Here is a 12,661-nt window from a genome sequence, read left to right on the forward strand (position 1 = left end):
TAAGAAAATCTTGGGTCTTTAATTAGTTATGGTCTCACAGTTTATGTAAACTATATTTTAAAAATTCAGTAATAATTTTGTTTTCTACTTTTCAATTTCATTTAGGAATCCCACATAGCCCAAGTCTTTTCATCATGAAATTAATACTTATGTATTGCTGGAAAAATTTGCAACATTTTAATGTTTTTCTCCAATTTAATGTTTTTCACACTCTATGCATTCCTTTTTCATTCATTCAACAATTAACTGGTGGCCCAAATCAATTTTTTCAACTTCTTACACTTTTAACATGATATTTTATCTTGTGTCTTTGCTTTATTTTGTAAGACTTCAGATACCCATTTTTGTTTACAAAATCTTCATATTATTTGATCTTTACTTGCATCTTGCAAATTGTTCATGTACTTTCATTTACATTAACACAATATTTTCCAGGAAGATTCTTACAGGACCTGTAAGATATATCAATAGACATTTAAAGAGAGAATAACTAGATCTTTTGAGGTTTTTTTTTCATCTTTAAAACTATTTCTACTCTAAGATAATAAATTCAACAAATTCTCTTGGCCAGCAGAAAGTAATTCAAATATGAAATCAAAAAGTTAATACTTTTTCTAATATGCATATGCACACAATTATATGTTTGATGTGTTCTTTTTTGTGTACAATGAGTTCTGTGCCAGTAGGAGGTTGTTAGTTTTTTAAAAAATATAATTAGAACAGTGCTTTATAACCTATGGGTACATAAGGAAAATTTAATTTATTCTGTTTTAATTCCTTCCTAATTTCCAGTGTTTATTTGTTCATTCAATGGTACATGAACTCTTAAATATTTTCCTTTTTTGTCAAAATTTGTAGAATATAACATTTGTCATCTGTTGATCCAAAAATTTTATACCAGCATATTTTGTGATTAAATTTCTATGACCAAATGTATCATACATATGGTACATAATTAGCAATATGGACTTAAGAGAAAATTGCATTTTCTTTGTCAGCCCACATTTTTTCCACTAACTGTAAGTAACAGAATGGGCTTTTCTTATTTATATTAAGTCAGTAATTTCATATCCAATTTTCAATTTTTACTTGAATTTTAGTTATTTCTATGTAGTTCATAAAAGGTTCTATTCTTTCATGACATATTGTGGAAAGATTTTATTTCACTTCATCCAAGATGATACTCAGACTATTTTGTGCATCTCATGCAAATATTTTCCTAGTCTAAATATTTAAAAATAACTGTATTTATAGGCAATGACTGCTTTGTTTTAATTTTTTACTCTTTTGGAAATACAAGAAGTAAATAGAGACCTACCTCATGGGCTTGAGACGTATACCTAAAGTACATTCTAATCAGGTGACAAATTTTTCTATTATATGAGCAATATATTGCTAGTTAAGGTTTAAAGAAAAAATAAATTGCCTTTGATTTTTTCTTTATGTTTATTTAATATTCTTGAAGTGTAAAGCAAAAAGAAAGAGAAGAGAAACTTTGATATATGAGAATTACATGTTTATACAAAATGGGAGCATCTTTGGAAAAGTCTTCCAAAGAAAGGAAAGGAGGAAAAAATGGATGTCAAAGGCAAACAACAAGAGTAGAATTACATAATCACAGAAAAGTTAAGGCATGGTAAGGAAAAGAGTAATCAAGTGATCAATGGAATAACCAAGAAGTATGAGTAAGAAAAAAGACAAATACTATGGAGTGGTGGAGAATGTAGGGGCAATATAAGAAATCGAGAGGTTCACCATCCAATCTTGGCATAAGTTATTCTTGGCTACTACCCTTCGATTTATAAGGGACTTGAAGGAACAACACTTTTATCTTTAGTTTTTATCTTTAGCTATGCCATAGATTTATAAGGGAAATAACCATTTATAGATTCAGTGTGTTTTGATACTTCTAGAAATTGGGCTTTGAATGAGATCAAGATTTTCTTTCCCCAGAGAAAAAGAACATGAGACCAAAGAAATTGAAAAGAAAAAGACTGCATAGGGCCTGGGCTTCCATGAGGTGCCATATACTTGCAGAAATGAGGACCTTGTATTTATAGTAATGCAACTGGATACACAAATGCCTGGGGACTGAGCGAGTTTCAGAAATGGAAGCTTGCACTGACAACTTGGCTTGGAACTGCCCTTATCTTACAGTTAATCCAGACTATCAGGGATCTATCCTATTAGAATGAAAATGGCAGAATCAACTGAAGAAAGGAAAGACTCAGAGTGTAGTTTCAGTTTTAAGTACTCCATGGCACAAGTCTTCAGTTCCTTTAGTCTCTCCATGTGTCCAAAAGCCACTTTGTGGTAAATCAGTATGCCAGAAGTCTCCACATCAATCAAGTTTGACTCAACTTCATAGGCAGGGGTAACTATTAACTTAGGATCATAACTAAAATTAATATGGAGTATGGATAAACAAGACTCTGGGGGAGTCATTATCTGTCTTCCAGATGCAGGGGGGTGAGGAAAGTATGGGAACAACTGTGCATCTGAAAATATTCATATTTTTTGGCCCCAGTCCAGATCCTGACTAATAATTTTGAAATGCTGAGGACAGAAGTTAAACAGGCATATAGATCCATGTCCACTAGGGAGCCCTTGATCAGCTTGCAGTGGGCCAGCAGTGAGAAAAGCTCTGGATCTTGAAACCAGGCCAAGGAAATAAAACATAGTGGATCTGGGGCTATTGTAGGTACTAATGGAGGGACAGAGTCCAGGTAAGAGTAAAAGGCAAAGTCTAAGAAACAAGGATTGATTGAGGAGCAAGGGAATTATTCAAGGTGAGTTGTGTAAACTGAAGGAAGGTCCTTCTTGTTAATGGCTCAGGAACAATAAACAACAAGGGGTATAACTAGAGCCTTATGCATGTTTCTGACTCTCCTGCCTAAATGCTGATTAGAGAATGATGTTGATAAGTAAAAGGGTATGACAGCAATGGGTCAGGAATTACAATTTATCTGGAGTTAACTTTTAAGGTGCTCAGGCATTCAAAAAAGATCATTGATATGTTATCATTTAATTAGCATTAATTTACAATGTAAACTAAAGTCACCCTCTTGGGTTTTCTAAACGTTTCCTGAATGATCTCTTTGAATATTATTTGTAGTTTATTTTCACAAATAGTTTTTTGTTTTTTAACTTAAATATCTGGAAAGTCATCAAAATACCAGAATGTGTTGCTTTCTCTTATTTCTCCACATTTTTTTCTGTTACAAGTAAGTATTTGAGGAAGATTGGGCCATGAAAAATAGAGCTAGCTCTAATATTTAAACTTAATAGTAAGTAAAACTCATTGCATATTAAGTAGTAATATGTATATACTCTATTAGAAATATTAGATAACAAAAATAATTACTAACATTCATTGGAATGTTTATGGCTTACCAACATGTATTAACTGCTTTCCATGTATTAATTCATGATGGAATCAATGAAATAAAACGGTGCTGGAGGCCTATGTGGAATGATATCCCCTTAAGAAAAAAAGCTTTAATATCAACAGATCTCTGAAACTCATTAAATGCGTACTCGTCAGAATTTGACCCACAGGATCAAGTAGAAACCAATTAAGTTAACTGGCTAGCATTCACCAACTAGGTCTGTCAATCTAAATGGGAATCTTTTTATGGCCTTAGGAATGAATGATGCTCCAACTCTTCTTTTTCCTTCTTACTTTTTGTCCTAAATAACATACATTGAAAACACCTCCTTGATTTTTTTTTAAACATTTTATTTTTATTTATTCATGAGAGAGAGAGAGAGAGAGAGGAGGCAGAGACACAGGCAGAGGGAGAAGCAGGCTCCATGCAGGGAGCCTAACATGAGACTTGATCCTGGGACTCCAGGATCACGCCCTGGGCTGAAGGCAGGCACCAAACCACTGAGCCACCCAGGGATCCCCTTCTCCTTGAATTTCTAATTCATTCAAGGAAGAATTGAAGGAACAACACTTTTATCTTTAGTTTTTATCTTTAGTTATGCCATACATTGATCCATTTAGTTCTGCGCTTATATGGAACCAATAAATTTCATACTAGCTGAGGCAAATAGAATCTTAAGACATAACTTTGGTGAAGCTGGTTTAAGAGTTTTTGTCTCAGAACCAAGCTATGACATATTACAAATTAACCACCAAAAGAAGTAATAATTTGGGCAACATTTTGCTCATTACCTTCATGATCACTGTCATCCTCAGCTTTACATTGCTGTAGGCCCCTGATCTCCAAAAACGTTACATCTGGAGCCAAATTTAATCATTCATCAGGGTTAGCTGAGCATAACGGGAATCCTGATAGCAGCTCTCCAATAACAGGGCAAGTGAAGGTGGCAAAAGAAGACTAAGCAAAAATGGCTTGGCAGGAAGAGAATACAGGCTAAAAATAAACAGAAATGAAAATAGGAAAAGAGTCATAAGTATATGGAAAAAGGGAAAAAAAGAAGAAAATTGAGGCTAATTTAGAAGAAGTTTTTAAATATAAAAGATCCAAAGGGATAGAGGTTGCATTACTTCATAAAGAAATTCCAGGCTCTGGATTTCTTGCCCTATTAATATAATTTAGGTGAATTGAAAAAAGAAGTGGAAAGAGATGGTTTTGTGAGAGGAAAAGGAAAAAGAACAATTGAATGCATGTAATACAGAAAATGGGAATTTTGTGCCAAAATCCACATGAAAAGTTGGTGTGGATATATTTCATGATTGTTTCTTACCTGCACTGTCTCAAACAGGTAAATGTTTGGGGAATATCCCTTATTCCTGAACATTACAGTAAGATGAAGCTTAAAATTGATTAGAAATTTTACTCACATTAATAAGTTGGTGTTGTTTGATGTTTAAATGTAATAACTTTCATGAGTTATAATTTGTTAACCTTCAATGAATTTATCATTTTTTATATTACTATAAAGCTTGAATTAATAAATCAAATTTTAACTACAGTATTCTTAAAGCTTGAATTAATAAATCAAATTTTAACTACAGTATTCTTAAAATTTTAAAAACCCATAAGTAAACTAATACGTTTTGAAACAAAAGGAAAATATATATGAAAAAAATAAAAATAGAACAAAAATAAATGATTTTTAATACCCTAAAATATATATTTCTCAGTCTTCCTTCTATGCATATGGATATGATACAGATTTTATAAAAATCAAATTATACTATAAATACTGTATAGCAACATGCTTTTTTCACTTAATATGTTTTGCACGTTTGGCTATTCAAATATAAATGCATCTATACTATTTTCAAAGGCTTTGTGGCATTCCATTGGCTAGATATTTCTGCCAACCTATGTAAAAGTTTAATTTTTCCAATTTTTGCTATTATATGAAACAGAGAACATCCATTATATCTACATTTTTGCACACATCCCTAATTGTTGCCTTAATGTAAGTTTCCCCGAGGAGCAATCAATGCAAAATGGGCCTACAGCCAAATTTCCCTCCAGAAAAATTTTAATGATTTATAGTCCCTCTAATAATATATGAAAACACACATTTGCATGTAGAAGGGAGTGAATCATTGGAAATCATAGGGTAAACAGTGGTGATAAACCCTCATGAGATTCCAGTATCCCCTTGTTTTTGAATTCACACCCTATAGAATCTCCTAACCTGGAAGATGAGTGGGCTCTGTGGCTTGCTTCTTTCTCATTGGGAGAATGTGGCTAAGACAATAGGATATCACTCCCATAATTGTTACAGTTGTTCTATAAGACTCTATTTTTTTTTTTTTTAGCAGACTAGAGCCTCTCTATTTCATGGCAGCTTGATTCTTCCAAAGCAGCATCAAGGTGTCAGTGCTGGGAGGCTTATATAGTAAGGAACTTAAAGTGACCTTTAGTAGCTAAGGATGACTCTCAGCAGAAACCATGACCCTCAGTCCTTCAGCTACAAGGAACTTCATTCTGCCAACAACCTGAGGGACTTTGGAAGCCTTTATTTTCTTAGTTGAGACTCTGATGAGACCATAACCCTGGCTGACAGCTGGATTGCGGCCTGACAAGGCCCCAAATGAGAACGTAGCTGAGCAGTTCCCAGACTTCTAACCTACAGAAACTATGTAAGGACAAATGTGTGTTGTTTAAAGCCACTAAGACTGTGGTAATTTTTGATAATAGCAGCAGAAATCTCATACATTGATCAAACTGTCAATTTATTCATTTACTTATTTATATCAATATTGACACCTGGTTTCTTATCCTTTACTGTCATTATTGATTCTGATTCTCATATTGTCCAGATTTGGCCAGCGTGAATCCCTTCAACTGGGCTTCTGCGTCCTTTTGACATATGTCATTATTTTTTTTTTTTATTACCTCTTTGCTTTCTGGCACAATGAGAGGTTCCAGGATCATCTTATACTTTCTCTTACCTGCTTTTGGAATAAGCTGTTTTCTCTAAGGACCTTTGGTTCTTCTTGAGTGGAGAATAGTTTTTAGAAACCAAAACTTGGGCTCAGTGTTTGCACATCACTGTCGGGATGTCATAATGTTACTATATATGTATCCATCTATATCTACTGGAAACTAAGCTCACACTGATGCCTCAATGCCTTCAGTTCTGATGTAATACTGTGAGGTTCGTTCTAGCTGTATCTTTGTCTATTTGTAGCCCTGTTCCAAAAATGAGAATACCAGCTCTCATTATCCATAACATTTACATATTTGATCAATCTCTCTGTATGTAACTAATATCATTAGCCACCGTCCCTTCCTCTTTACAGACACTGTTCTAATCTCCCTAGGATTCTCCTATGCTGTCCCAAATCTCTACTACTGCCTCTCCGCCCAGCCTCCCCAACTTCTTCCTGCCAACATGGACATTCTCTTTACCCAGCTTGAAATTTGAATCAAGTTGGGCATATGGATGCCCTACTCACCCCAGTTGGATTGTGTCACTCCAAGTCAGATCATCCTTCCATATGGATGCTGTCCTCCCCCTACTTGATTTCTGGAATGCTATGTTTGGCAGCTGGTATGCATGAATGTCTTCTCATCTCACTCACGTTCTGACAATGCACTCCAGGCCCTCCTGAAGAAATCCCTTCTTCTGTGTCTTCAGGTTCTGATGCCCAATAGCAGGACATTCCATTGGATGGATTATTTCTAAGATGGTTTGGGACAGTCTTCCTATCCACACTCAGGTTCTGATACGCTGACTCTGTGGGGATGCTTGGACTCTGGTACCCTACAACAGTATGTTCTAATACATAAATAGCCCCCTTTACCTTTTTTGGGTTTCCGCACCCAGGTCTGGCAGCTTTTCTATGTAGAAACTTTCCTCACCCTGTTTGGGCACCTACATCTCAATCCAGACCACTAGGACTCTTTCCATCTCCCCAGTTCAGATACTTACCTGGCTCAGCCTCACCTAGTAGCTTTGAACTTAATTATCAAAGAGAGGAAGGAAATAAGGAAAGGCAAATTAAGGGAAGAGAAATACAATGCAAATGGAAATGAGAAGGGGATCCCTGGGTGGCTCAGTGGTTTAGCGCCTGCCTTCAGCCCAGGGCATGATCCTGGAGTCCCGGGATCGAGTCTCACGTCAGGCTCCCAGCATGGAACCTGCTTCTCCCTCTGCCTGTGTCTCTCATGAGTAAATAAATAAAAAAATCAAAATAAAAAATAAAAAAAGGGGGAATGAGAAAAAGATAAAGGACTATATATCTTTGATTCTATTTAAATAAAACCATAGAATAAATGTCATATGTTAATATATGAGGTGATGTTACATATTTCTAGGACTTATAAGCTTTCTCAATTTAAATACACATAAAATTGTTAAAACTTTTAGCCATTCTGACAGGTGTGAGGTGATATCTCATTGCAGTTTTGATTTGCATTGCTTTGATAATTACTGATGTTGAGCATCTTTTCATGTGTTGACCATCTGCATGCCCTCTTTGCAGAAATGTCTATTTATGTCTTCTTCCCATTTTCAATTGGATTGTTTAAGGCAGAGTCTTGGTGTTGGGTTAAGTTCTTTATACATTTTGGATACTAGCCTTTTAACAGATATATCATTTGTAAGTATTTTCTCCCATTCAATAAGTTATCTTTTAGTTTTGTTGGTTGTCTGCTGTGCAAAAACTTTTTATTTTGATGCAGCACAAAGAGTTCATTTTTGTTTTTCTTTCTCTTGCCTCAGGAGACATATCTACAAAAATGTTGCTATGGCCAATATCAGAAAAATAACAGTGCTTTCTTCTAAGATTTGTATGGTTTTAGGTCTCACATTTAAATCTTTTTTTTTTAAGATTTTTTTTTTATGAGAGACACACGAGAGAGAGAGAGAGAGAGAGAGAGAGAGGCAAAGACACAGGCGAAGGGAGAAGCAGGCTCCATGCAGGGAACCCGATGTGGGACTCGATCCAGGATCTCCAGGATCAATACCCTGAGCTGAAAGCGGCACTAAGCCGCTGAGCCACTGGGCTGCCCTAAATCTTTAATTCATTTGAGTTCATTTTTGTGCATGATGTAAGAAATTGGTTCAGTTTAATTTTTTGCATGTAGTTACCAGTTTTTCTGACACTATCTGTTGAAACAACTTTTTCTCATCGCATGTTCTTACCTCCTTTGTCAAAGATTAGTTGACTATTCGTGTTCTGTTGATCTATATATCTATTTTTATGACATTGCTATACTGTTTTTATTGCTACAACTTTGTAGTATGTCTTGAAATCTGGGATTGTGATGCTTCCAGTTTTTCTTTTTCAAGATTATTTTGTCTATCCAAGGTTTTTTGTGGTACCATACGAAATTTAATATTATTTGTTCTAGTTCTGTGAAAAATGTCATTGGTATTTTGATAGGGATTGCATTAAATCTATAGATCACTTTTGGTAATATGGGAATTTTAACAATATGTGCGTTTCCATAAGTATGGAATATTTTTCCATTTGTTTGTGTCATTTTCAATTTCTTACATCACTGTTTTATAGTTTTCAGTTTTCATTTCACCTCCTTGCTTCAGCTTATTCCTAGGTATCTTATCATTTTTGGTGCAATTGTAAATGGGATTTTTAAAATTTCTCTTTCTGCTACTTTTATTAGTATATAGAAATGCAATGGATTTCTGTATATTGATTTGTGTCCTCCAACCTTACTGAATTTATCAGTTTTAGTTGTTTTTTGATGGAGTTTTTAGGGTTTTCTGTAGAGCATCATGTCATCTGCAAATAGGGAAAATTTTACTTCCTTACCAATTCAGATGCCTTTTATTTCTTTTTCTTGCCTGATTGATGTAGCTAGGACTTCCAATACTATGTTGAATACAAATGTTAAGAGTGGACATCATTGTCTTCTTCCTAATCTTAGGGAAAAGCAGTTTTCCTCCAGTAAGTATGATGTTAGTTGGGGCTGTTCATAGATGGCCCTTATTACATTGAGGTATGTTTCCTCTAAACCTACTACTGTGTTGGGCAGCCCGGGTGGCTCAGCGGTTTAGTGCCACCTTCAGCCCAGGGCCTGATCCTGGAGACCTGGGATTGAGTCCCATGTCAGGCTCCCTGCAGGGAGTCTGCTTCTCTCTCTGCCTCTCTCTCTCTCTCTCTCTGTCTCTCATGAATAAATAAAAATCTTAAAAAAGCACAAACCTACTGTGTTGAAGATTTTTATCATGAATGGATGTTATACTTTGTCAAATGCTTTTTCTGCATCTATTGAAATGATCTTATGGTTTTTATCCATTTTCTTGTTGATATATTATGTTGATTGATTTGAGAATATTGAACCAAACTTGTATCCCAGGAATCAATCCCACTTGATTGCAGGAATGGTTTTTTTAAATGTATTTGTGGGTTTGGTTTTTTAATATATTGCTGGATTTAATGTAAAATATATTTTATTGAGGATTTTTGTATCTATGTTCATGAGAGATAGTGGCTTGTAGTTTGTTTTTTTTTTTTTTTCCTTTTTTTTTTTGTAGTGTCTTTAGCTGGTTTTGGTAATGAATTTGGAAACCTTCTTTCTTCTATTTTTTGGAATAGTTTGAGAAGAATAAATGTTAATTTTTAAAAAATGTTTGGTAGAATTCACTTGTGAAGCCATCTGGTCCTAAGCTTTTTATCATTGTAAGTTTTTTGATTACTGAATCAATTTCATTGCTAGTAATCAATCTGTTCAAATTTTCTATTTCTTCCTGATTCAGTTTTGAGAGTTACTTGTTTCTAGGAATTTATGCATTTCTTCTCAGTTGTCCAATTTGTTGGCATATAATTTTTCATATTATCTTATAATCCCTTGTATATCTATAATGATATTTGTTATTCTCTATCACTTCTGATTGTTTCTTTGAGTTGCTTTTTTTTTTTTTATTGCTGAGTCTGGCTAAAAGTTTATCAAATTTGTTGATCTTTTCAAAGAATCAGCTCCTGATTTCATGGATCTGTTGCGTTGTTGTTGTTTAGTTTCTATTTTGTATATTTCTGCTCTAATCTTTTTTTTTTCTTGCTTTTTTGTGGTTCTGGGTTTTGTTTGTTCTTCTTTCTCTAGCTCCTTTAAATGCAAGTTTAGGTTGTTTATTGGAGATTTTCCTCACTTCGTGAGGTAGCCTGCATTGCTATAAGTTTCTGTCTTGGAATGGCGTTTGCTGCATCTCAAAGATTTTGGATTATTGTATTTTCACTTTCATTGTCTCCATGTGTTTTTTTATTTCCTCTTTGACTTCTTGGTTGACCCATTCATTGTTTAGTAGCATATCATTTAACCTTCATGTATTTGTGGTCTTTCCAGGTTTTTTCTTGTATTTGATTTCTAGTTTCATAGCACTGTGGTCAGAAAAGATGCATGGTATGACTTCAATCTTTTTGAATTTATTGAGGCCTGTTTTGTGGCCTAATATGTGATCTATTATGGAGAATGTTCCATATTCACTTGAAAAGAATGTGTATTCTGCTGTTTTAGGATGGAATGTTCTGAATATAACTGTTAGATCCATCTGGTACAGTGTGTCATTTCGAGCCACTGTTTCCTTGTTGGTTTTCTACTTGGATGATCTATCTATTGAGTAATCAACTCTGAGGAGAAGAGGAAATAGCAGAGAAGAAGACCAAAATTCTCTGTGGACATTCATAAGTCTTTTGCTGTCTTCCAAGATTCACATATGCAAGACTGAACTTCAAAGAAATATAACAATGAGGAGGATAAAGAGCTGATGGGAGAGTTCACCTATGCGATGTTAGCAACCAGAGATTGTAGTACAAACTCCAAACTTGTTTATGAGTATTATGGATTTTCATACACATAACTGTATTTCAATAGAGACATCCAAAATGCTCCCTGCCCCAGAAGGAAATGCTAAAACCCAGGAGTTAGAATCACGCTATAGAACCAAAGGCTATATCCTCAGTGTAGGGACACAAATAGGTACCTAACAGTAAAATTTAAGAAAAGGAGAACAGTCTAAGAGCTTTCAAAGAATAAAAGCAGATCCCTGGATGGCGCAGTTGGTTGGATGTTGAACTCTTGGTTTCCACTCAGGTCACGATCCTAGGATCCTGGGATGGGCCCCATGTTAGGCTCCACTGCACTCAGCATAGAGTCTGCTTGAGACTCTCTCTCACTCTGTATGCATCCCTGCCCCTGTGCCCTACTCTATCTAAAATAAATAAATAAATGCTTTTTAAAAAAGCAGAGTGCTCAAAAGAAAATAAGAACTAAGTTGCCTTATCAACAGTGACTTGGGGCATACCCCCCCAAAAAAAAAGAAAAAAGAAGAAGTAAAACCATAAATAAAATGTTCAAAATATTAAAGGAAAAGAAGACCAGATCTAGAATTATATAATTGGTTTATCCTTTTAAATTTTTTAATTGTTTTATTCAAGTACAATTAACACTTTTTTTAGAGGTACAATATAATGATTCAACGATTCTGTACATTTCTCAGTGCTCATCAAAATATGTGTACTGTACTTTTAATCCCCTTTATCTTTTTCACTCATCCACCCACCACCTCTCCTCTAGCAACCACCAGTTTGTTCTCTGTGCTTAAGAGTCTGTTTTTTTCCTTTGTTAATTTGTTTTTTTTTTTTTTAATTACATACATGAGTGAAATCATATGGTATTTGTCTTTCTCTGACTTACTTCGCTTGCCCTCTAGGTCCATCCATGTTGTTGTAAATGATAAGGTTTCACTATTTTTTAATAGTTGAGTCATATTCCATTGTGTGTGTGTGTGTGTGTGTGTGTGTGTGTGTGACATCTTCTTTATCCATTCATCTACTGATGGACACTTGCTTTCATATCTTGACTGTGGTAAGTAATGTTGCAATTAACATAGAGGTACATATATCTATTAAAATTAGTGTTTTCAGGTGCATATATCTTTTCAAATTAGTGTTTTCATTTTCTTTGAGTAAATAACCAGTAATGGAACTACTGAATCATATGATAATTCTGTTTTTGAGGAAACTTCACACTGTTTTCCACAATGACTCCACCAGTTCGTATTTCCACCAACAGTGCATGAGGGTTCCTTTTCCCCCCACATCCTTGCCAACATTTATTAGTTCTTGTTTTGTTTTGTTTTTTGTTGTTTTTGGTTTGTTTTATAATAGTCATTCTCACAGGTATAAAGTAAAATAGCATTGTGGTTTTAATTTACATTTCCCTGATGATTAGTAATGTTGAGCTTGGTTTTTTGTTGTTTG

The 12,661-nt window shown here is 34.7% G+C and overlaps 1 long non-coding RNA gene across 1 annotated transcript in view; it reads right to left on the reverse strand.

Moving 5' to 3' along the window:
- LOC140623602 (uncharacterized) overlaps positions 1 to 12,661 on the reverse strand; it is a 14,803-nt gene continuing 2,142 nt past the window's right edge. The window contains exons 2-3 of the long non-coding RNA XR_012023159.1: positions 4,181 to 4,382; positions 1 to 452 (exon numbers count right to left, since the gene is read on the reverse strand). This is a non-coding gene — a long non-coding RNA (uncharacterized lncRNA). The remainder of the gene's footprint in view (positions 453 to 4,180; positions 4,383 to 12,661) is intronic.

The sequence above is a fragment of the Canis lupus genome, chromosome 33, assembly GCF_048164855.1.
Source record: "Canis lupus baileyi chromosome 33, mCanLup2.hap1, whole genome shotgun sequence".
Taxonomy (NCBI): domain Eukaryota; kingdom Metazoa; phylum Chordata; class Mammalia; order Carnivora; family Canidae; genus Canis; species Canis lupus.